Source organism: Zootoca vivipara, chromosome 6, assembly GCF_965207765.1.
Source record: "Zootoca vivipara chromosome 6, rZooViv2.hap1.1, whole genome shotgun sequence".
In the NCBI taxonomy this organism is placed as follows: Eukaryota; Metazoa; Chordata; class Lepidosauria; order Squamata; family Lacertidae; genus Zootoca; species Zootoca vivipara.
In genome coordinates this window covers 56,333,633-56,357,552 of record NC_142589.1, presented here as the reverse complement: position 1 = coordinate 56,357,552, position 23,920 = coordinate 56,333,633, and the positions used below count along the sequence as shown (strand labels likewise).

The 23,920-nt window shown below is 44.3% G+C and overlaps 1 protein-coding gene across 3 annotated transcripts in view; it reads left to right on the top strand.

The window, feature by feature from the left end:
• The first annotated feature begins 6,851 nt into the window (after positions 1-6,851).
• NFYC (nuclear transcription factor Y subunit gamma) overlaps positions 6,852-23,920 on the top strand; it is a 55,101-nt gene continuing 38,032 nt past the window's right edge. Inside the window, exons 1-2 of one of the 3 annotated variants that reach the window (XM_088672253.1) lie at positions 6,874-7,046; positions 8,467-8,760. The gene's annotated coding sequence lies outside the window, so the exon portion shown is untranslated. Of the gene's footprint in view, positions 7,047-8,466; positions 8,761-17,258; positions 17,562-23,920 lie in introns of those variants that run through there. The other 2 variants (XM_035121203.3, XM_088672252.1) reach the window with 2 other exon arrangements.

The following is a 23,920-nucleotide window of genomic DNA, read 5'->3' as shown; positions in this document are numbered from 1 at the left end:
GTCCACCACCTCCCTAGGGAGCCTGTTCCACTGTCAAAACAGCTTTCACCCTCAAAAAGTTCTTCCTAGGGTTTAATCAATATTTGAATGTTTAATCAAAGTCTCCTTTCCTGTATGTAATTTTAATCTGTCGGTTCAGGTCTTGGGGCTGTCGTTTCCAAGGATGCTGTGCTTACTCAGAAAACATTCCTTAGAGCTAAGCCCCTTTTAAGAAGAGAGGAGTGGAGCCCTGCAGGCCACCTTTCAGCTCCCCATAGGTCTCCTTGTCCACAATGTGACCGGGGATCAATTAATTAATTCCTCACAGCTGGCCCAGCTGCAAATCCCTCAATTCCGGCCAGACTTTGTTCTGCCCTTCCTGTATGGGCCAGAAGCAGAGACTATTAACTATTTGTGTATTTTTAGTGCCCTTGCCAAAACCATGCATGAGCAGGATATTCCTTTCCTGGAAAATGCTTTATGACGATTCCATTCTGATCATAACATATATTTGTCTTACTAAACAAACCTGCTTTTCTGAAACATCCTAGTCAAAGCAGCTACGAGAAAGAAATTAAAATAGCACATTATTTATTTTTTTAAAATCTTATTTTAGGAAATAAAATGTACAAAAACATTGAACGTGGCTGTACAATATATGCCACGAGAGTTTGAAAGTTAGATAAAAGATGAAAACAGGCGCTGCAGCCTCTAATCAGCAAGAAACGCCAGGCCTGTGCTTCCTCAGGATTCAGTTTCCTTGGAATAGTCAACAGCAAGGATAGGCAAACTCGGCCCTCCAGATGTTTTGGGACTACAACTCCCATGATCCCTAGCTAACAGGACCAGTGGTCAGGGATGATGGGAACTGTAGTCCCCAAATATCTGGAGGGCCAAGTTTGCCTATACCTGGTCAACAGAGACCATGGAGTCTTTTGGATATATGGTTTCAGTTACACATATATACAGCCTGAGCATAGTATGGGGGGGCTCACAGAATTAACGCCCCAGCAGATCTTGCTTCCCCATTTGGTTCCCAAGGGAGCTGAAAATCTGGCACAGAGCGGACATGCCTGTGTGTCTGGAAATCTGAGCCTCACTCCAAAAGCTCAGCACACAACTCTCATGTACTCAGCCGCCACGGCCAATCGCTTCCCTTCCAAGGAGGGTGTGGAATCTAGCAAAGAGAGGCTGGAAAAGGCCCACCCACTTGTCCCGATAGGAACATCTGGAGGAACACAGGTACTCCGCAACTGTTTTAAACTTCAGAGTCTTACAGACTCTGCTCAGCTCTTGTATATGGGATCAGTGAGCAGAAGAAGCAACAGCGGTAGGTCCTTTGCCTCAGGCCGCAAAATGTCATGGGCCAGCTCTTCTAACATAAATCAAAAGAAAGAAAAAAGGAAAAACCTAGACTGTTCTGTAGGCCTAAATTTCCAGAGAATTTTAGTTCTTTTTCAATCTCCTGATTCAAATCATTCTTTTTAAAGTGCCCAGCCTTGAGAGAATCTGGATCTTTGCCACTTTCTGGCAGTGATCGCTGTCCGTTGGTTCTCTGCAAAAGGAACGGCATGGATTTAATAAGCTTAGCCTTCTGAGACATGTCTTAAGAGGATTCAAGGAAGGCTTCCTTGATAGGCTTGACTCCAAAGCCCATCAACGGTCTGTGAACTGATCTGGAGTGTTCGAAGAGCCGGTGATGCAGGTGGGTAAAAGGTAGGTCTGGATGCTTCCTCTGGACAGATGGCATACATGTATTAATTTATGGGTCCCCATCGACACACATGGACGAACATACTCAATGAAAGGGGTGAAGAAATGTTAGCATGCTGTATAATCTTATTTTACAGTAGGAGATTTCCTGGTCTCTCAGCTTCATACCGAGAGCAACTGAGATAGTAGAACTGAGGTTCCCTCTGCAAATTTTTTATTTTTTTGTGTGGAGGGGCAGGGGTTAACCTATATCTTTACCCTTCCAGGTTCTACCAAAGCTTCCGGATTAATTTCCAATGAAGCCAACCCTGGCGATCAATGGGGTGACAGATGTCGCAGCCAGGTCGCCCTCACATGCAAAAAACCATTTTTATTTATTTTTTTAAAAATCCAATGAAGCCAATGGCTTCTAGGGCAGCCATTTCAAGCTCCAAAGTGAAGCCTGAAGCACCTGTTTGGTCTCAGACACGCACAGATCTCCTGCATAGTGTAGCTAGAGTCAACTTGTGACATTCTGGAGGTGCACTGGTGGACGAAGGGTGGTGCCAATCTTGCCACCCCTGCCACCCAGGACGCTCGGCGTGCCACCCAGGGACACTCGCCGCTTGCGCCCCGGGATGCACCCCACTTGCCACATACCCCAATGCGCGCCGTGCCCCCTGGGATGCGCACCAGCCACGTCCCCAGATGTACTTGCTCCTGGTGCCAGAGCAGGTAGCTCCGCCACTGTGGGGGTGTCTGTGCATCTAATAAATTCCATTTTGGTTCCTTTCTAGCAAGAGTGCGAAACTTTCAGCTCAACTTACCCTGCCAGGCCATTTCCCCAAAACCACGGTCACATGTTACACCACACGTGCGGGGAAAAGAAAGCATGGCTGCTAAAGACATGGCTGATAACAAGGAGTTCAACCCTGCTTTGGGTGTGCCAGCTAGTTTGCATTTGGCCCTAAATGTATCCCTGCCTTTCCAGAATGAGTTCTGCCCAGGCCGCTAAGCGGGGGGGGGGGGGGGAGGGAGCTTTTCTTAGCCTGCAGGTTGGGACCAAAGGTAGGCTAGGATCTATTGGCAGATCTCTGGACATTTTGCAGTAGACATTTTGCAGTGGCAACAAAAAATATCATTGCCCTGCATACCAAATTAGACTGTTGAAGCATTGACTAACTAGGAGTCTAGGAGTTCAACAAACCTCTGGTACTGAAAATAAATTCTGAGTCTCAGAATGTGCTCACAGACCACCTGATTCTTTTACTTCTTGCTTTAGTCCGTAGATCTTGTGGTTCTGTCACAGGACATGCTGGTCAGTAATCACACAGTTCAAAGATGGAGTTGATTCTTTATTAGCAAAAACACAATCTCCACAAACTTGATTGAGTGTCAGGCCTAATGAACAGAGCAGCACATTTCCTGGATGGATCTATACTCACTCTTTAGGCATTCTTAGAACTATATTTTTGATACTCTAAACATAAAGGCATTCTCTTCCCTCCGCTTCCTTTTCTACACGGTCTACCCACTTATTTGATGGGGAGAATTCTGCAGCGCCCTCTGGTGTTACATTTTAATAACTCATTACTGGAGTTTTAAAAGAACATCATATGGCTATATGATTATCATAGCCCTTTTTTAGCATTAAAAACCATGAGTGTAGATGAGTCCCCGGTGAACTTCCTCCATGAAAGTGGAGGCTGAAAGTCCCTGCCTCCTCTGCCTTTTTCATGCCTCTTCTGGTTCTGGGAGACGAGGGGGAGGGGCAGCTTGTCGCAGCAGGAGAGGGAGACACCATGACTCTTCACCAGTCTGACTCATTTCTACCTCATGGCCTCCCTTATCTCACACTCTTGCTTCAGCTTCTGCCTCTGATTCTGGACTTCTCTCTGCCACAGACTCTCCTAGCTCACTAAGCCCTGTGACCTCTTCAGCTTCTGAAACCTTTTCCTCCCAGTCTTCTCACTCTCTCCACTCTCCGACCACCGCACCCTGGCCTTTAAGCTTACTTCCCTTGGTTGTCTCCCTCTGCATCCAACCAGTCCATGACAGGTTCTAGTAAAAAGGAAAAAGTAGATCTGGCAAGCCTGTAGTTTGCCATGCAGCATCAAACATGCTAAGTACAGTGGTACCTCTGGTTAAGAACTTAATTTGTTCCGGAGGTCTGTTCTTAACCTGAAACTATTCTTAACCTGAAGCACCATTTTAACTAATGGGGCCTCCTGCTGCCACCGCACCACCGGAGCACGATTTCTGTTCTCATCCTGAAGCAAAGTTCTTAACTCGAGGTACTATTTCTGGTTTATTTCTGGTCTGTAACCTGAAGCGTTTGTAACCTGAAGCGTTTGTAACCCGAGGTACCACTGTATGGTCTCATCCACGTTTTTGTTTGCCCTGCCCCTTTCCCCAAGGGAAACCCATGGTTTACCGCTGAATTGGAACAAACGGCAATTGGATTTTCCCTGGATTGCCATTTGATCCAGTTTAGCACCAAAGAATGGGTTTTCCAGGGTAAAGCAGCAGGACAATGCCCAAACTGCTTGGACCCCTGCCTAAACAACATGGGACAAGCAGAAATCCACTTGGACCCATGCTTTCTACACACAGAACAAGCAGAAGTGTGGACGAGCCCTATGTGTTGTGCTTTTCCTGAGGCCACATTCACACCAAAAAATTAAAGCACCATGATACCACAACAAACAATCATGGGTTCCCTCAAAGAATTATGGGAGCTGTAGTTTGTGAAGGGTGTTGGAGACCCCTATTCCCTTCAAAGAGCTACAATTCCGAGAGTTCCAAGGGAAGAGGGATTGAAAATTAAAGCACTCTTGAGACTTGTAGGTCTGGTGGTGGTGGTGGTGAAATAGAGGGCTCCTAACATCCTCTCAGCACCCTTAATTGATGGGAGCTGGAGGGCACTGGCTTGGGGAAGGCTGTTGTAAGCTTCTCCCAGCAAGCCATTATGCTTGATTACATATTAATTATTCCAGTGTGTCAGGAAAATTGTGGTTTCAGATGGGGTGGCTCTGGAGCTAGCATTTTTGAGTGGGCTCAGTTTTGTAACACATCATCATAATCTCATTCTGCAAGGTAACTGAAGCAGTCCGAAGGATGAGGATCAGTGGTTGCTCTCTGCCTCCATCTGGAGGCGAAAAAGAAACACAAAAATATACTGTTTCCTTACTTTGCAGATACTGTACTGTACACATTGGGGGTTCATGACCGTCAAACTGACCGTGAAACCTCTGATTATTCTGTTCAAGGCAAATTATGCAATGTGGAACAGCAGATTATTGTTTTCTCTAAGTGCCTATTTTGCAGGAAAAAAATCTTGTACTTTGTTCCCCCATGCATAAATCTACAACTTGGAGTATGCAGACTTGTGATGTTCTATGCTCTGAAATTAGCAATTAACTTCTGAAGAACCAACCCTTTCTTTCTGTGTTTCAGCAAAGGCACTATATGAGGTGCCGGACAAAAGTGCAGAAACAAAAAACACTGCAGACTTGCAGACATTGCTCTATCATGAAAATGTCTTTGGGAATGTGCTGGGTGGGGGTGAGCAGAAAATTTCACTTTTGCAAGCTGCAACTTTTCTGGCCTGCCTGGCACACACAGACCTTGTTCTGCAAAAGGCAGTGGTGTTTTTTGTACTGCAAGCTGGCCATTCTATTGAAGCAGAGGCTGTTGGGTAGGAAATGGAGCATTACTTGATGAGTGGTAGAGAATATAAGACATAAAAGAAAGTGGATGGACAGAAATCTCCTGAAGCCATCTGGACTTCTCAGATGGTTTGAAATAAGGTGCTGGTCTGTTCTAAAAGGGCACCAGGGAGCAAATTCAGCAGCCCCATGAAGACTCGCTCTTCAGTTCTCAGTCAGAAAAACGTCAGTTCAAGTTTTAAGCAGATTGCCCTTTGCTCCGATTGGGCACTAAAGAACAAGTTTCTGGAGGGGAGAGGGGAGGACTCCAGGGCAAAAAAAATGGGGGGAGAGTTCAGACCTAGAGCTTTAAAGTTTGGGCTGTGCCTGGGAAGAGGAAGAAAAAGTAAGTGTGGATAAGCTCAAAGACTATGCTTGTTTCCCACACTCTTGTTGCCCTATAAGGTAAAGGTAAAGGTCCAGTTGCGGACGACTCTGGGGTTGCACGCTTATCTTGCTCGCTGAGGGAGCCAGCGTTATGATCGCAGCTTCCGGATCATGTGGCCAGCATGACTAAGCCGCTTCTGGTGAACTAGAGCAGCGCACTGAAACGGCGCGTACCTTCCCGCCGGAGCAGTACCTATTTCTCTACTTGCACTTTGATGTGCTTCCGAACTGCTAGGTTGGCAGGAGCAGGGACCGAACAATGGGAACTCACCCTGTCGCGGGGATTCGAACTGCCGACCTTCTGATCGGCAAGCCCTATAATCCGCACCAAATTTTGGCCTCGCACAGGGCGCTGTATTACAAGAGATTACCAAAGCCTGCGCCTGCTCTTACAAGCATGTCTGCTTGGAATTATAAATTGATGGAAGGGGAGGGGGCTGCCGTGCTGGAGTCGTGTTTGCAGGCTTCCCATAATGGGCATCTGGTTGGCCACTCTGAGAACATGATGCTGAAGCAGATGAACCATTAGGCTGATCCAGCAGGCTCTCTTTATGTTCTTGCGATAGGGAATGAAGCAGTAGGTCTGCCCTAGGGCTTTTGCAGATGAGAAGAGTACGTATAAACACAATTCCCGGATAAAATGGTGAAGACAAACTTTCGTGAATGCACAATAACGAGGACGGAGGAAGACGCCTCCTACTACCATATAGGATATTATAGGTAGTGCAAAGCAATTCGGTAGTTAATCAACTGAACTAAGAAATGGGATCTACGCCTAACTAAGTGTTACAGGATCGTATCCTGCGCTTAGTTCTGCCGCGGTGCCACAATCCTCGGCCCACATCTCCTGCTCCTCCTTGGAAAACGTGGTTCTATTTATTTGGTACATACAACTACAGTACAGTACTGTACTGTATTACCTTCCGGGGAGGTGAAGCAAAAACTACAACTCCCAGGCTCCCACGCAGAAAGAACGCTCGTCGCTCGCGTATGGCAAAAAATCTCGCGATATCGAACGACTAAGAGGAACGTGGAGGGAAGAGTTTGCGCCTGCGCAGTAAGTGGAAGAAGTAACAAACGTAGAGAAGGGGCGGGGCTTACCCTCCTCAGTCCCAGCCCCGCCGCCATCTTGTTTCACCGCCACTTTGCGCTCGCTCCGTCTGTCACATCCCCGCCCCCCCTTCCTCGTTGCGCCCGGGAGCGCGCGGGCTGCGGTTGACGCACTAGCACTTGCACCCGCCACCGGAACGTAGCGGAAGCCACGGACTCTTGATTAGCTTGGTGAGTCTGGGATGGTTTTTGTTTGTTTGTTGGGGGGGGGTAGATCTCGTAGAGAGGAGTAGCAGCAGTTGGACTCTGTTTTTCCCCTCCCCCTCTCTCGGCGCCGCCATTCCCTCCCTTCCCGCTTCTGATTGGTTGGACGGGCCCTCTGCTTTTGTCTCTGATTGGCCGGCAGTGGGGTAAGGCGGCCGCCCGGAACTCTAGCTCGGCGATTGGGTGAGTGCCGCCGGCGGACCGTGGAGAGAGCAGGATGCAACGGAAATCGCATGTTGCCCCCGCCCCTTTCTGATGCCCTTAAGCGCCCAACGGTATTGGGGCGGGGCTGAGAGCGAGCGCGTGCGTCTGAAAGGAATGCATAGAAGTTTATGGAAGAAACCAGGATAGAGGGAGGGAGAGAGCGGGATAAGTTGTCGGAGCGGGGCTGAGAGCAAAGTGATCAGGACAGTGATCAGAGGGGTTCAGGCTTTGGGGTCTCAGTAGACCTTGAGGCATCAACATCCTGTGCACGCTTAAGGTGGTTGGACAGGAGGAGCCAAATGGGGCCTCAGAGTAAGCATATTATAGGGATACAGGACCTAGAATCCTGAGAAAGAGGCAGTGGGCACAGTGGTTAGTGCAGCTCACAGCTGTTAACCATGAAGCTCAGTGTGTGACCTTGAGCTACCGGTATGTGTTCTCCTCTCAGCCTTACCTACCTCTTAGATCCAGTGTGGTATAGTGGGTAGATTATTAGACTAGAACCCAAATTCCTATGCAGCCATGAAGCTCACTGGGTAACTTTGGGCCACTCAGTGTCTCTCAGTCTCACCTGCCTCACAGCGATGTTGCGGGGATAAAATAAAGTGGGGGAGATCGATGTATGCTAATGTGAGCTAGGTGGAGGAAGGATGAGATATAAATGTAATAAAGAATAAATGAACCGGGTTGTAGTGAGGATGGGGAGAGGGGTAGTAAAGGGCCATGTATACTGTATTGCCCTGAGCTTATTGGAGGGCTATTGTGATATTTAAATAAAGAACGAAGCTGCCTCAATCATTGCATTCGTCCTTTTCCATTCATCCAAGCCTTGACTTTGTTTTTGACCTGATTTTATTTAAAGCATCTTTGTACCTTGCTATTCAGCTGAAAAGATTCCTAGATAGGCTTACAGGCCAATAAGAAGCAATATAGGTTTATAATCTATGAGACATTAATGACGCACATGGAAAAGGGATTGAGGAGGAAAGAAAGAAAACAAGCAAACTCTGCATAGAAGCTTTTATATTTTAAGACCTAAGGAAGTTATGTTCAACTGCTTTTGTTGATTCCCCTCCTTTTGCTGCTCTGATAGATTTTGTGACACTTCATTTTTTCCTTTGTGTACTGCTTGTTTAACTTGGATATCTCATTTTATTGCACTTTACTTTATTGTACTTTACAGATACTGTTTCTTACGAGGATGCAGCTGCAGTTGCAGGCAGCTTTGCTGCTTCCAGGAGAATGAAGCCCTGCTGCTGCAACCCCTCTTTGGGCAACTGGAGTGAAGCTGGCTGGGGCCAGGTTTTCCCCCTCCTGCCCCTGCAGCCAGAGTGGGGCTAGCTTAATAGACTGTAGTATAGTGTAGGCATTACTTTTATATGCATCACTGGGGAACAGAACCAAAAAAAGGTGTGAATCGCTGTATTGCAATATTTGCTTTACTGTGGTCTGGAACTGAACCCGTAATATTTCCAAGGTATGTCTGTATACTTCCAAAGCTTCCTCCAAGCAATTTTCATTGCTTCCTCATAACTTGATTTAATCTTCTTGTTGTAAGCGGCTTTGAATACACTGTCTAATAGAAAGACATAGAAATGGGAGCATATTTGCATGGGAACAAGTAAAGGTATCTTAATAGGAACATAACCTGTATTGCAGAACTTTCCAAACTTTTCATGTTGGTGACACACTTTTTAGAAGTGCATCATTTTGCGACAAAACCAGAGGTTAAACTAACTCCAGGAGGAGCCTGGGGAGTGTTTGCGCAACACACCGGCAGCCGGCAGTGTCATGACACAGTTTGGAAAGCTTTTCTGTAATGCATTGGAGGTGAGAGATGGAGGGATAGTTGCAACTGTCTTGCAAGACTGCCTTGGGACATTCCACATTTTAGCCTTTAACCTTTTAATCCTGTGTGAAAATAAATATAGTCGGCTACTTTTAAATGTCGTTTTTGAGCAAATGTCGTTTTGGAGGTTACTACGTACTACTTAGAGATATTAGCAAATAGATAAAGCATTTGGCATGCTTTTAGCTCTTGCGGCAAGTAACATGACACTGGGAATTGAAATACGATGTATAATTATTTGCCTTGCCTTAAAACATATATGGGACCCAGGTGGCGCTGTGGGTTAATGCACAGAGTCTAGGGCTTGCTGATCAGAAGGTCGGCGGTTCGAATCCCTGCAACGGGGTGAGCTCCCGTTGCTCGGTCCCAGCTCCTGCCAACCTAGCAGTTCGAAAGCACATCAAAGTGCAAGTAGATAAATAGGGACCGCTACAGCGGGAAGGTAAACGGTGTTTCCGTGCGCTGCTCTGGTTCGCCAGAAGCGGCTTTGTCATGCTGGCCACATGACCCGGAAGCTGTCTGCGGACAAACGCCGGCTCCCTCGGCCTATAGAGCGAGATGAGCGCCGCAACCCCAGAGTCGGACACGACTGGACCTAATGGTCAGGGGCCCCTTTACCCTTTTTAAAACATATATAGATAAACAGATAGATAGCCTTTAATATTAAGTTCTTTATGAAGATGTTTTTGGAAAAGCATTTAGTCATACCATTCATAGAAAGTCTTCAAAGTATATTGTACAATTAAAGTAAATAAGTAGGATAAATATACCTAGTGATGAATTACAACACTTCAGCTATAAACATGTAGAACTAAGTGGCTGTTTTCTAAAAACAGTACATGCACCATGTGGGAGAAAACACTAAACTTGAAACTCGAGATTTTATGTTAAGGGAAACATTACTACACCTTGAAGTGTTCTATCAAGCAAGTTTCCAGCTTTTGACCGCTATTATCTTGCTTTAATGTCCTGGCATTAACTAGGCAGCCCAGGGCTATATCTGACTCATAGTGACTTTGCTTGTGATTTCTGTGTCCTTGTCCTTCCCTACACAACAGTGATCTACAGTATTCTCAGCAGGTAGGACAGGTATTGTCTAGTTAAAATGAGCATGTGCTAGGAATGTGGGTGGGTGTAAATCAGGGGTTGACAAGGTTTTACCTGCCTGGGCCAGTCAAGTCCCGCGGAGATCTCTCCGTGGGCCAGATCATGTGTGTGTGATTTCTGGTGTCTGGGCATGCGCAGATGCAATTTCCAGTTTCCGGCGCTGCAGAAACGAATCCCCGTGCCGGTTTAGCGCCACACGTGAGGACTCACCGAGCGGGCGGCTCAGTTCGGGGGCGGCACGTGGGCCGCAAGTTGCCGAGCCCTGGTGTAAATTGAGGCAGTTCAGTTGCATTAGAGGTAATGGGAAGGGGACCTGTGTATGCTATGAACCTCTGAGTTGCAAGGCATTCTTGCAGTAACATTCCTGCATAGGCCTCATTGGATATGTTTTTGTTTCCAAATGCATTTTTTTCATACACAAAAAGGAACCTCTGACCCATGGGCCAAATTTAGCTTGCTTAGACCTCCTCATTTGATCTACCAGGCGATTCCTCCTACACTGGACCTTTCACGAATCTCCCAAGATTTGGCCTGCCAAGCCCAAAAAATTCCCCACCCCAGTGATATAAACTTACCACATAAATCTCAGTGAATTCAATAAAACTTATTTTTGAATAGATATGCAGAGGATTGAACTGTGAAATGGCCATAAACTGATGTCTCTGACACATTATTTCTCACACTAAGCTGATATTGAATCCTCTCAAATTTGTTTGAAAGAAATAACAAATTCTATCCTACCTACCTCTTTCCTTGTTTTGTATTCTCATTTGCATTTGAAGTTTGTGTTATACTGTGAATGCACTTTTGTGCACTATGGTGTGAATCCTCCTGAAATCAGTGACACTGACTTACTAATAAGCATGCATATGATTTTTGCAGTTCATCCCATTCAATTTACCTACTACTCTGGTGCAGAGGTGGAGAACCTGTGGCCTTGAGCCTTGCATACAAATTCAGTCCCCAGAATCTTCAGACGGGGTTGGGACTGTTCCTGGGGGCTTCCTCACTCTAGCTCTAATGTAATCTGACACCATCATAGCTGCCTTAAGAGCTTTTTGTACTGTTAGGCAATACAAACAAATGATTGATTCTGGAGCAGGAAGAGAACATGTAATGTTTCATCTTATAAAAGCTCATTTTCAACATTTGTCTCAACCATGAGCATTATCCGTCTAAACAGTTTGACTAGCACAAGGACTTCCAGTGATGCAATAGAACTTTCCTGTCCCTGTGTACCTCCTGTGTGCCTGTAAATCTGTTCTGTAGGGTTGAAGGAACTCCTGGAACAGGTTTAGAAAAGAGGAAGCAGGCAGGAAAGTTCCATTATGCAGTTAAAAGTTATTGTGCTAGCAAAGCTGTATAGTTGGATTCCACCCCATGTTAAAATCGGGACCATGGCCCTGTTTGACTTGTATTCTTTGTTAACAACAGTTTCTGCCTTGGAGGCATGGATTATGGGGTTTTTTGTTTTATATTTCCAAATCATCATGCAGTAGTGTCTTAGCCCTAAATTTTTGCCCCAGGTTGTACAAAGTAATCTTCTTCACTGTCTCTGCTTGGTTTATTCTCCTGATCTTGCTGAACATCTCTGCATCAGTTTTTGAAGTATAGGCCTCAGAGGCCTCCCATTCTTGAACTTGGATTTTCTGTTGTAGGAGTCCCTTTTCAGCCTCTGAGATCTTTATTACTCTACTATATTGATTTATTTTCAGCCTCAGCCTGCCTAACTTTCATATCTCAGTTTCTAACACTGGTGGGCAGACGGCCTGAAGCCATCCCTCTTTCATAACTAGGGTTTGCTTTTTCTACTAAGCCCATATTTCCTATTGCCTACTATGCTTTTTCTGTCACTCCCTGTAGAGGTTCAATAATAATAATAATAATAATAATAATAATAATAATAATAATAATAATTTATACCCCACCCATCTGGCTGGGCTTCCCCAGCCACTCTGGGCGGCTTCCAACAGAAAAATAAAACACAGTAATCTATTAAACATTAAAAGCCTTCAGATGTCTTCTAAAAGTCTGGTAGTTTTCCCCCCTCTTTGACATCTGTTGGGAGGGCGTTCCACAGGGCGGGCGCCACCACTGAGAAGGCCCTCTGCCTAGTTCCCTGCAACTTGGCTTCTCGCAACGAGGGAACCGCCAGAAGGCCCTCGGTGCTGGACCTCAGTGTCCGGGCAGAATGATGGAGGTGGAGACGCTCCTTCAGGTATACTGGACCGAGGCCATTTAGGGCTTTAAAGGTCAGCACCAACACTTTGAATTGTGCTCGGAAACGTACTGGGAGCCAATGTAGATCTTTCAAGACCGGTGTTATGTGGTCTCGGAAGCCGCTCCCAGTCACCAGTCTAGCTGCCGCATTCTGGATTAGTTGTATGTATGGATTTTGAGAGTATGTATGTGTGCCTTGCTCTTCTCCAAAACGCACTTTATTTCCTCTGGGTTTTTTGTCCCCTTTTGGTCTTTTTCCTTACTCTTACACTCTGACCTTCCCCACCCCTTTTCTCCTCCTGATTAGGTTTGTTTTTCTTCTCCAGAAATTAGGCGCAAGTTTGCTTTTCCACTGCAATCTAAAGCTCTCGCTTGGTCTCTTGTTTCTCATGACCAAGCCTTGTTTCTCATGACCAAGCCACACAATTTAGTTAGATGTGAGCTGTGAATGCAGTAGAAGTAAATAATACTTCATAGCAGCCACCTATGTTTAAAGGTATGCTGCCTTTGAACAGGGGAAGGGCCATAGCCCAGTGGGAGAGCATCTACCATGTATATACAGAAAGTCCCGGGCTTAATAGCCAGCATTTCCGAGAAGAGTTGGGAATGTCCTCTGTCTGTAACTTTGGAGAGCTGCTGCCAGTCAGGATAATACTAAGCTGAAAGGGCCAATGGTCTGACCCTGTATAAGGCAACTTCCTAGGTTCCTATCGCCGGAGCAATTTGAGTGGTTATTGCCAATGATTTTAATCTGTACTTTGGACCCATGAACAGAAGTTTAAAAAGTTTATTCTTCTTCCTTCCCTCCTCCTATTATCAACTTAACATCACAGTGTTTCACAGAGACTTATGAGCCTTAAATACCCTTTTTATCTGTAAACAGTGTGATAATGCACAGTAGCCAGCATGCTGGTTATCTGTGCAAGCAGCTACTTTGTGCGAACTATTTCCATATGTGGACTTTTCCCACTAAAGCAGTGGACTTTTCTCAACACCCTTGTCAGGGATGGGAATTCTTCCTGTTTGAATGGTGAGCAGCACCCCTATTCTTTTATAACATTTTATATTTCAAGTTGAAAACATCCACTTTAAAAAACAACAACTTAGAAACTAGCTTCTTAACAAAAAATGAGTATTGTTCATATAAGCAAACAGAGCAAAGACAAAATCGCATTGTCAGAACGTTAGTACCCTTATTATGAACAGGAGAATGTACTTTTTCAGGCTTCCATTGAGTTTTAGTTTTGATCTGGCTGACTTCCGAGCTGCAAATTGGTTCTGAGGAATTGCACAAGATCATTTAAAAATTATGCTTCTATACATGTTCCTTCTAGCTGTGCAGTTTTGATTTGTGCAAGTTGGTAGCTGCACTGACAGGAATATAGCAGCAGGTAGATTGATTTAAACCAAGATGATTTAAATTGATGATTTACTGTACTAAGGTCAGGATGCCATCTCAGTTGTCTTGGCACCTACTGAATACCTTCATCTTTCAATAAGCCTTTTAAGTTGAGATCCAACCCAACTGCATCTATATTGAAATTGTTTTGATGTTAGTTTTTATTGTTTTATCACTTGTTTGCTGCCCTGGGCTCCTTTGGAAGGAAAGGCAAAATAAATTATTGTTACAAAAAAAAAGTAAGAAAAAGAGTTGATTTAAATCAAGTTTCCTATTGATGCTTGTTTCTTAAACATTTGCCTTTCTAGGGGACTTGCTCCTGTCAACTTTGCACCCGTCAAAGTTAGCCTTAGCTGTGGTGCCCACTGAACCATAAAAGTTCCCTACCCCTGGTATACATGGCTGCAGCCTAAACTCTGTTAATTTACAATTGAATAGAGTAGTATTTGCAGTGTTTCATCTCTTTGCTGCCTGTGTTTGGCAGGTAGAGTGTAAATACTCATACTTTAGAAATGATCAAATTGGTTCTTCAATTACATAGAAAAGACTCATTTAACTCAATGTATTTGGTAGAGGTATTTCTTTTAGTTTTGAAATTAGGGCTAACATATTTATATGAAAGTTATTTTATAGTAGTGGGAAGAGCCTGGCGCTGCCCAGAAATTTGAAGAAATTTGTTAAAATGTGATTTTAAATGGATAGTGTCATGTGTGAGCTTTAAGGAACCAGGCCTGAATCAATTGGCGAGGGGGAAGCCAATGGTTAATTATGGTTAATTTTGTCCACCGTCTTTAATCAAAATGGCACCTGATGTCCAAACATAGGCAAAGACTGCCACCTCCACTTCTGGAACTCTTGCTGATTCCAACCTGTCCAAATTGGTGCAGGGTGGGACTGTCAGGTTATATTTGTTGAAGACCTGCCAAATGGGATGACAATATCTTCAGAGGTGCCCAAATCAGCATAGCTTGTACCTGATACATACACAAAAGGAAGAAGCTGCACCAAAGTCAGGTTTCAGTCCACTTGATTCAAAGTGGCACCTGGCACCCAACTTTTGACAAATATCACTGCAGGAATCTTTGTGCCGGGTTTGGTGACATAATCTCAAGAGATGGCCAAACCTATGCCAAAAAAATAGGCAGAGTCATGCCAAAGTGATGTTTTGGTCTGCCATCTTAATTCAAAATAGCGCCTGGCATCAACTAAGTCTGCCACCCTCACCTTGGGAACCCTTGTGCCAACTTCGGCAATGATATCTCAAGAAGTGCCAAACTCAGAGAACGGACAGATAGGCCAAACCCTTTACAAAATACAGGGTATATAGAATATTATTTTATTTTTTAATTATTATTTTTTAACAAAAACCCATTCACATTTGTGTTTGGGGGTTGGGGCTGCTTGACATTTTGTATATCAGATTGTGTAAATACCTGTGGTTCATATCTAGAGTGACATATCTAGATGGCAGAAGAGAATGGAACCACAAAGATTCTCTTCTGCCAATCCATTCATTGCTGCTGCTTCTCCCACCACCCCTTTTATTAAAAGAGATATTAGAAGCAAAAGAATTCAGCCTTTCATATATACACAGAATAATTGACTTGCTTGCGCAACAGGTTCTGCACATGTGTCTGTGAGTTGGGATGGCTTTATTATATTGTTATGTTGTATTGCAAGGAATCATTTACTCTTCCCAAAGACCAATTGCAAGGCTTGCCTAACATATGCAGTGTGTTCTCCTGATCCAAGAGCTTGGACTTTGAGGAGGAAGGGATTTGTGCAATGCAAGCACCATAGCACTTCTGCTTTTGCCTCTGGATTGGAAACTGATGTACACAGTTAATTTAGTACTTGGTTGCAGTTCCAGGTCTGCAAAATAGAAGGAAGGTTTGCCTGTTAGGTTAGCCACTTTCCACGTACATTTGTTCAGTGAAGTACTGTGTTTTATTACAATTTAGGTAAAGCATTGTAATGTTGCAAGAGATTATGGTGGTGTTGGTCTTAACATTGTTTAGTTGAGCTACTCTAATCAGGCATAGGCAAACTCAGCCCTAGAGATGTTTTGGGACTACAACTCCCATCATCCCTGACCACTGGTCCTGTTAGCTAGGGATGATGGGAGCTGTAGTCCCAAAACATCTGGAGGGCCAAGTTTGCCTATGCCCGCTCTGATGTCTTGGTGGTTGTGGAGGAAGCGCAGCTTTGTTGCCATGGTCTGAGCTACTCAGAGATCAAGGGAGGCAGGAGAAGGAAAAAGAGGGGAAGAGGGAAAACTTAGGAAAACAGGCCTGAGAGGGCAGTATTAGGAAAGGAGGGTTCGAGTTAGACTTAGAGAGAGGGAGTGGTGTCAGGGAGAAGAAGGAACCTAGGAAGCTAGAGGAGCTGTGGGTCATTCAGTAGATAGACAAATGCATCTGACGAAGTAGGTTTTAGTCCACAACAGTTTATGCTGTGTTAGGGAAGGTGCCACAAGGTTCTTATGCAGTATCTGAACGTTCTCATGAAAAGCGTGCAGGTGTAGGTGCATAAAATGATTTCACCTGCCTTTTGAATTATTATATTGGCATGTCTTTGGCAGTTGCAGGAAGCTGACCTCAGTTGTGGGCATGGAAACCTGCCGCATTTCTGGCAATTGATGTGTAACTGCTGATGTGTGGGAAGCGTTTGCGATGACTGTGTGCAGTAAGGGAATCCCTTGATGAGCAGCTAGTTTTGCCAGAAGACCACTTTGACAAGAGGAGAGGGGTGGGTGGGAAGAGAACCAGCACTCCTAAACCTCAAGTCTGCTGTTGAGTCCTGCTGCCATAAGAGTGCCTGTGTACTCTAATAATGATACGTGCCCGCTGTTTTTCTTCTCCCCTTTACTTCTGAGCAACCCTAGGTGCTTGCTGTTGCTCTGTATTTCAATGCCTGTGAAGTTATGCTTTATATGGATAGCCTGTGGGTACAATAGACATGCTGTGAAAATTGTAGCTTTTTTAAAAAATGATTTTTTAATTACCAGTTTTTTTAAAATCCTATGATTAGAAGTGCCAAGTTTTTCTTACTATAATGTGAAGGAAAGGGCCAGAAATGTAGATGTTACTGTGCTGGGTACAGACAAAAAAAAAGGGGGGGAGGCTTGCCTTTCTTTTTATGATTTCCTATTCTCATTGCTAAAAGTGTGTCTTTGCCAGAAATTCCTTTTATGTAAGTTGTTTCTAGCTTGAAGTCTCCGTGTCTGACCCCTGTTCTGCATCTCAAGGTAACTTTAAAACAGGAAGTGTACAAAGGAGGTTAGTGATGACTGGAGCAGCCAATCCAGCCTCTGTGATCTTCCCAGATAAAGGGGCTTAGCCAATGAGATGCAGGCGGAGGCGAGGTTTGGTGTCAAATAGCATGCTAGATTGAATGTCTTTGACTGTTAAAGTGGAAGGAGGCTGCACAGTGTTTCATTGGAGTCTCTGGGAGTTTTTCACTGAGGCAGGGGTCAGCTGAAAGACAAAGAAAAATGGCGAATAGTTTGTTGGGAGGGCAGCTGTTCAGTTTTGTACCACAGTGGACACTCCAGAGACCTTTTCCTGCATCTCCTGCTGCCTTTGTTTCCTCTTCCTCCACCTCTGGTTTTGTGTGTGTTTGTGTGGAGAAGGGCTAGGAATGACTTAATTAGCTCTGTCAGAGGAAGCACAGTTAACTGCACATAAAATAAACGCAATCCCTGGTAAGTTTTTTGAATTGTTTTTGTTTTGTTTTCTATGTAGTGATCCTAGCTGTAACAAAGAATCCAAGAGTGCAGATAAGTTGAAACTGTTTCAGAAAATGGCCCCTTTGCATTCCTTGCATACCTTCCGGAGGAGCACCTACATTACCTTGCTCTCCTTGGCTTCTGCATGCCCTTTAGCTGGCTCCCCGTCCCCCCCCCCGCTTGCCCCCACTTCTGTAGCTGTAAAAGGAGATGTGTGAGGAAAGAGATTAATTTGTGCAGAGATGCCTAATCTTTTGTGCAAGATCTGGGTTGAAAAGCTGGAACTCTTTCTCTCCCCCCCCCCTTTCCCCTCCTGTTAATTTGTCTTTGTTCAAATGCACTGAAGCTTTCATAGAAGGAGAAAAACATAAGGGAGTTGTTCTTCAAATGCCCTTTTGATTTTGGGAAATACAAAGAACATTGGCAACACATTTGGAGGAGTGGGGGTGTAGGGAGGAGAGTTAGCATTTAACTGCTCCCTTGCTTTATATACCATTCAGTCTTTAGTAGCTGAGGCCTTAAACTGATACATTACTCTGTACATATTAGAGTTAATGTAGGTGCCATGCATTTGTAAATTGTGGCAATTTTTTTCACCTGTCATCTCTCCCCCCCCCCTGTTTATAAAACCTCAGTGAGGGGAATGTATTACTTGCTTAAATCACCATCTTTCTGAGCAGCAGCTGTCATTCTGTATTGTACTGCATGTATCATAAAGTCAGTTTCCATGTGCTGTGATCTGAAAACCTTTGCAGCAACCACATTTTGTTGATGTGGGAAAGTAAAGGGGGCAGAAAAGGGTTCAATCTCTTGCCCTTGTAGTTTCTGCCTCATATCTAGGTTAAGCGAGACAAGTTTTTCCTTTGGCCACAGGCTACTAAAGACTTTGCTATGGGTACCAAAAGACATGCATCTCTTTGCAGACTTCTGCTTTCTTTTGGCAAGTATTAGAAGGCTTTTGCTTTTCTTCTTAGTTGCAAGTAGATGATGAAGGTCACTGGGATGTTCCTGCCACTGAGATCAGTCATCCTTTACTGGAAGAAGGGGAACAAGTGCACTCTGGAATGGGTTACCTGTTTGCATTGAGTAAAGACTGACACTCATGGCTTTTTTATTTTTTACATTTCTCCCTCCTCATAGTTGGAATGGTGTTGCAGTAAAAGTTGCTGGAGCAAGGCCTTCCTTTGCTAACAAGAGTGACCTTGAAGCACTGCTTCTCTGAGTTTTAAGGATTGAAGGACAAAGTTTGTTTATGCTGTTCTTATCTTAGCTATCAAGAGGCATCTGGATTAGGAGGAGGCTGAGGAGTTATTTGTAATACCTGAGCAAAACCATAATTGGTATAAGTAAGTGGTAGACTGAAACTGAAGCCATTTTAACAAAAAATCCTTTAATTGTTCTCCCCCCCCTTTGCCTCAGTCCCAAAGTTTCCAAGGGATTGTGATATTTAAGATGATAAGGAATGTTGTTTTCTGCCTTTATATCCTGCCTAACTTTTCTCCATTGGCTTTGGGAGAGATTGCAAGATTACTGCTATCTTCAGCTACCTCTAACTTCATTTGTCCCCATTTGCAAGCAGCAACTCCTTGCTGGACATAGATCTCCCAAACAGATGCTGTGGTTGCCCAGTAGCAGCTCTCACTTAACTGCAAAAGCAAGATATCCCATTTCATGGATGTCCTCAGGTCTCCCCTCCCCCCTCCCCCCCAGCTGGCACCAAAGTTTTCCAAATGTCTATGCTTCCCTGTTTCTGCTTTAGTTAAGAACTTAGGGCACATTCCTGAAATGAATAGCAACATCAGTGGAGCTTGTACAGTAGAGCTTCCTTGTGGATTGTGCCACTGGCATATTCTGTGTACATTGGTACACTTACTCCTTCCAACTAGCTTCTGTATTGCCCCAGTATTAGCTCCTCATGGAAGGGATTGATAAGATTCAAGCCAACCCTATTGGTCACCACATCCTTAAATGCATAGACTCTGCTTTGCACGTATAAAGGTGTGTTAGGAAACTGCAGAACTGGTCTTTTTATGAATCATAAACCAGGCATTGTTTTGCTTTTATCCTAGCACCCCAGTTTCTCAAGATTGATCCTGTTTTCGCTAAAGCTTGCAGTTCTGTGTCCTAGATAAAATGAAAGCATGCCTTCTGTCCCTTTATTCAAGTCATTGAACCCACTGGCAAATAGGGGATAGCAGTAGATCTCCATGTAAAGGATTGATGATGTCACCCAAAATGTGATTGCCATTTTAGTGACATTAACAAGAGTATTGCTCTGTTCAGGCTTATTTAGGGCCTCGACTGAAGTATTCACTTCTGTTTGACAAAGTTTAGGCTGTCATTAGGTTGTTATAGAGGATTTGGAGAAGATGGGGTTATTGAAGTGCATTTTTGAGGGAAGTCTGAAGGAAGTAGGAGTCTTGACTATGAGGAGGACATGTTTAGAACCCAAACTATGGTTTGAGCTTCCCCAAAGCACTAGGCAAACCTGTCAGAAAGGTGCCTCTCTGCTTTTATTTTTCATACACTCAGCTTTTTTCGATGGTGTAACAGCCTCTGATATTATTGTTCTATTACCTCCAATATGGTTTGTTTATGTGTGCTAACACATAGTTGGCATATAGACCATGTTTTGTAAACTCACTTCAAGCTATGGTTTCTGATATGTTCTATGGAACATATATGTGTGGGCATTGTCAGGTGTTATATATCAATAACTTCCTGTATCTCTTCGTGAAAGCATTTGGAAGCATGCATACTAAATAGTTGCTATAACTATTAAACATACTTGTTTGCAGCTATATAGAGCCTTCAGCGTAGCAGCATTTTAGAATGCCTTTCATCATTAAGCTTATGTGCCTTTTATACTGCAGAATTACTTCTGCTTAGCGCTAAGGGGCATATTTCTGTTGACTCTTAGCAAGATCACTTACATGAAGGCTGAGGCTGCAATCCTATGGCCATTTTTTTGACTAAGTACTATTTGAATACATCGGTACTTTCAAGTAAGCATTCATAAGATTGAGTTGTAACTGTTCCAAAAGTAAAGACTAGGAGTTACTAGGCAAAAAAGCATCTCCATGTGATGCAAACTTTTAATGTCCATGTTTTCGCTTAGTAGAGTCAGTGTTAGAAACTTAGATATATAAGCTAGGTGCCAAATGGTTCCTTAAACCAGGTTTATAGTCGCCAAAATGGAATGTATGGCAACAGCTCGAAATCCGTATTTTTCAATACAACTTTTTGGTTCCTGAAATTCATTCTGATTGTGCAGATAAAATATAGGAGGTTGAATTCTACGGGATGTGTTGCTAATGTGTGAAAACCGTCAAAATCCAAGGATCCCCAGGCATGCACCTCCAGATGGTGGCACCATATTGGCGCCCAGGCATCTTCACTTGGTTGCAAGTGGTCGATAGCCAGGTGCTAAATTTCAAACGCTGAGTAGAGTCATATTAGAGGCCTCGGTCCGGTATACCTGAAGGAGCGTCTCCACCCCTATCGTTCTGCCCGGACACTGAGGTCCAGCTCCGGGGGCCTTCTGGCGGTTCCCTCATTACGAGAAGCCAAGTTACAGGGAACCAGGCAGAGGGCCTTCTCGGTAGTGGCACCCACCCTGTGGAATGCCCTCCCACTAGAGGTCAAAGAGAACAATTACCAGACCTTTAGAAGGCATCTCAAGGCTGCCCTGTTTAGGGAAGCTTTTAATGTTTGATGGATTTCTGTATTTTAGAATTTCTGTTTTTTTGGAAGCCGCCCAGAGTGGCTGGGGGAACCCGGCCAGATGGGCGGGGTATAAATAATAAATTATTATTATTATTATTATTATTATTATTATTATTATTATTATTATTATTAGCATTTATGAATAACTATACATGTTGCACAGTTCAAGTTGTTGGATGTGCAATTCCTGGTTGCTAGTCCCTGAGTCCACTAGGAAATCCACATGTGGATAGCATGTGTTATAACTACATGTTATAATAATTAACCTAGGTATGGTAGTTAGATATCCGCTGCAGTGATTCTCGTTTACATACAAAAAACAAACTTTAACACAATGTTTGATAGGTGAAAATGAATCAGTTTTAAGACTGTGACTGTATTCACATGACCATGTCCTGGTTTATTATTATTTAGTATGCAATTCCGTTGCTCCTCCCTTTGCATGAGTGGCAAAACAAACCAGGAAGTTGCACGTAGCCTTAGTTTCCCGTTAGGGCCTACAGTACATACAAATGGAAATTGTGTTTAATGGCTTCCAGCCAATTTTAAACACACCCTATAACAATTTGTATTAAACTGATACCCCACACCCTGCAGATTAAATGTTTTGTATGTCACTTTGAGATGGGACATGGGTGGCGCTGTGGTGTAAACCACAGGGCCTAGGACTTGCCGGTTGGAAGTCGGCGGTTTGAATCCCCACAACGGGGTGAGCTCCCGTTGCTCGGTCCCAGCTCCTGCCCACCTAGCAGTTCGAAAGCACATCAAAGTGCAAGTAGATAAATAGGGACCGCTCCGGCGGGAAGGTAAACGGTGTTTCCCTGCGCTGCTCTGGTTTGCCAGAAGCGGCTTAGTCATGCTGGCCACATGACCCGGAAGCTGTCTGCAGACAAACGCTGGCTCCCACAGCCTGTAGAGCGAGATGAGCGCCACAACCCCAGAGTCGTCCGCGACTGGACCTAACAGTCAGGGGTACGTTTACCTTTACCTATGTCACTTTGAGAGACTCTTATAGATAAATTAAATAGACAATTGACAACTAATCTATGATCTGGAAATATTGTACATATAGCAGACTCTCACTAGTGTAATGTTTGAGCCATAGGTACGCATATACATATGTATTTAATACCCTGATTTCCATCATCCTTGTGTCTGTATGTGTGTTTGGATGGAGGAGGATTGCAGAACTTGGGCATTACACACAATACTGTAAGTTCAAGAGAACTATGTGGTGGTAGGAGGTGGTGCACATAGAATCTGCCACCCAAAAACACCCACACCCACACAGAGTACTCCCAGATTGCAAATGTGCAATTTGGCCATAAAAGGAAGGGATGAATTATATGGAATAATAATTGGTCGGTGTTCGAAACTCCCATTGTTCTAGGCCAGGCATCCCCAAACTTCAGCCCTCCAGATGTTTTGGACTACGATTCCCATCTTTCCTCACCACTGGTACTGTTAACTAGTATCATGGGAGTTGTAGGCCAGAACATCTGGAGGGCCGCAGTTTGGGGGTGCCTGTTCTAGGCACATTTTGTGACAGGGAATTTCATTAGTGTGAGCAGTTTCGGAGCTCGGTGCAGTACTGCAGGTAAGATTTCAGTTTAAAAGAGTGGAAGGAAAGGGGGATCTTTTCTGCCTCCCCACCTTCAGCTACTCTCTAAAGACTGGAGAAGAGACCCTCTTAAGAGTATTAGGGGGGTGGGCAGGGGAAAGACCGGAGCATGTGAAAAATGAACACAATGTTTTAGCTGCAGTTCATTCATTTTCAGCTTTTTGTATTCTTGTTATAAAAAATGTGCCTAGACATTCTGTTGTTGCACCCTTAACCTAGGTTCAAGGTGCCATTTAGCTTTCATATCTCAGCTTTTAACACTGTAATTGGCTTATGTTTTCACTAAACATTATTCTATCCTTTAGTCTTTTTAACACAAGCCAGTGAAAAATAGAGTGGTACCTCTGGTTAAGAACTTAATTCGTTCTGGAGGTCCGTTCTTAACCTGAGCTACCACCTTAGCTAATGGGGCTTCCCGTCGCCGTCGCCGCGCGATTTCTGTTCTCATCCTGAAGCAAAGTTCTTAACCCAAGGTACTATTTCTGGGTTAGCGGAGTCTGTAACCTGAAGCGTCTGTAACCTGAAGCGTCTGTAACCTGAGGTACCATTGTAATTATAATAATTACGGGTGGCGCTGTGTGTTAAACCACAGAGCCTAGGGCTTGCCGATCAGAAGATTGGCGGTTCGAATCCCCGCGACGGGGTGAGCTCCCGTTGTTCGGTCCCTGCTGCTGCCAACCTAGCAGTTTGAAAAGCATGTCAAAGTGCAAGTAGATAAATAGGTACCGCTACAGTGAGAAGGTAAACGGCGTTTCTGTGCGCTGCTCTGGTTCGCCAGAAGCGGCTTAGTAATGCTGGGCACATGAGCTGGAAGCTGTACGCGGGCTCCCTTGGCCAGTAAAGTGAGATGAGTGCCACAACCCCAGAGTTGTCCGCAAGTGAACCTAATGGTCAGGGGTCCCTTTACCTTTACTTTTTTCTAAAAAAAAAAAAAAACACTTTTCAGCATACAATACCATAACAAACTAAAAAAATAAATGGAATATTT